The 1,989-nt window shown below is 41.8% G+C and overlaps 1 protein-coding gene across 1 annotated transcript in view; it reads right to left on the bottom strand.

Moving 5' to 3' along the window:
• Positions 1–1,989, bottom strand: part of LOC101854585 (sodium- and chloride-dependent GABA transporter ine) — a gene marked incomplete at its 3' end in the record, with an annotated part of 21,707 nt that overhangs the window by 900 nt on the left and 18,818 nt on the right.

The raw sequence follows: 1,989 nt of genomic DNA, 5'->3' as shown, positions 1-1,989 counted from the left end.
CCCCCTGAAGCACTCACAAGCCATGTATGTTTATCGTAGATATACCCGTGGGTGGACAGTTCCTGTTAGTTCAACAATACGACCGACGTCGTTCTGAGTGTACTCAAACTGGACATTGTTGTTGTTGTTGTTATTGTTGTTGTTGTTGTTGTTGCTGTTGTTACAGTTTTTGCTGCTGTTGTTGTTATTGTTGTTGTTACTATTGTTGTTGTTGTTACTATAGTTGTTGTTGTTCTTGTTGTTCTTGGGATAGCAATTCCTAGGAGGCTTCACCAATAAGAACCCCTGAGACCCAGAGAAAAGGCTTCAAGTTGTAACACAGCCACAAGTGGTAGTGAAGCTAGGGGGCTCTCCTGGCCTACAGGTTCAGCTGTTCGCATTCAAAGGTCCCTGGTTCGAATCCGGGTAGCGACGGAAAAACTTTTTTCACCAGAAAATTGTCTTCTTTCACGTCATTTCCTGCTCTCTAGCAATGTTCTATCGTCTGCTTTCGTCTCCACTTTCTGCCCCCACCCCTTCACCTCCTTTGCCCTCTCCTCTGGCTCCTTCTTTCTGCTGTCTTTCAGCCACACCCCTGATCATCTGGTAGGAAAGATCTACACCTAGCCTTCTCTGACAAGGGCAAAAAATCTCGAAGATCCCGCGTGCAAGTTGTGCTCGTTAAAGATCCCTTGGTGGTCTAAAATCGACGAGAGTATGCTTCGGCCGCCACACGGGCAAAATTCAAAATATCCGACTAAATGACAGTGTTTAATGTTTCTGGCGCGCTCATATGACCGTATGCACTTGCGAGTGCCGTAAAACACTTACAAAAACAAAACAGAAGCGAGACTTTTGAGTGTTCAGAATGTGGCCAACGTTTCCCTTACAGTACTGGTCTCATCAGCCACTACAGATGCCTCAAGTCATCGTAACGTTTATACCTTCAATAGTGCGGTCGACAATTCGTGGCGCAACTTATCCTCAACTGTCTCTTTAACGAGTAAATTAATGTCACCCTTACTTTGCACAGCAGTTTTGTATCAATTTGTCTTAACTTAATCATATTTTCCCGCAACAATTGAAGCTAGCTATTAAAAAGGTTTTTTTTCGTAAATATAATATTATTTATATACAGTACCACCAAATGTGTTTAATCTCCTTCAGGCGGAAATGAGAATGTTCCGAGCACTTCCTGCTTCCCACACACGTTTTGTATACGCATATGACCTACGTCATATAGGGGGCCTAGTGAACACTTTTTTGCACCATACGTTCTCAAAACTGGCGTTCCATAAACATAGTTTCACGTTTGGAAAGAAAGGACGGACTTGCTTTTAAAAGTGATATGGTTCCAGATCATGATGTATTAATTTACTTTTATATTCTGTAGAAACCACCCGCTGGGATAATTAGTTAATTAGTAATTATATCGGAATTATTTTCTCTGGTTAGAATACAGCTACCAGGAGCATGTTTACAAAACATAATGTAGATCTACTGGGACGCACGGATACAAGTCATTGTGTGAATGTAGGTCTGTCTAGAGACTTTGGTACAAGTCATTGTGACAATGTAGGTCTAGAGACTTTGGTACAAGTCATTGTGACAATGTAGGTCTAGAGACTTTGATACAAGTCATTGTGACAATGTAGGCCTGTCTAGAGACGTTGGTACAAGTCATTGTGACAATGTAGGCCTGTCTAGAGACTTTGGTACAAGTCATTGTGACAAAGTAGGTCTGTCTAGAGACTTTGGTACAAGTCATTGTGACAATGTAGGTCTAGAGACTTTGGTACAAGTCATTGTGACAATGTAGGTCTGTCTAGAGACTTTGGTACAAGTCATTGTGACAATGTAGGCCTGTCTAGAGACGTTGGTACAAGTCATTGTGACAATGTAGGCCTGTCTAGAGACTTTGGTAAAAGTCATTGTGACAATGTAGGTCTAGAGACTTTGGTACAAGTCATTGTGACAATGTAGGTCTAGAGACTTTGGTACAAGTCATTG

Source organism: Aplysia californica, unplaced genomic scaffold (assembly GCF_000002075.1).
Source record: "Aplysia californica isolate F4 #8 unplaced genomic scaffold, AplCal3.0 scaffold00324, whole genome shotgun sequence".
Taxonomy (NCBI): Eukaryota; Metazoa; Mollusca; class Gastropoda; order Aplysiida; family Aplysiidae; genus Aplysia; species Aplysia californica.
This window is presented reverse-complemented; position numbering and strand designations above follow the sequence as displayed.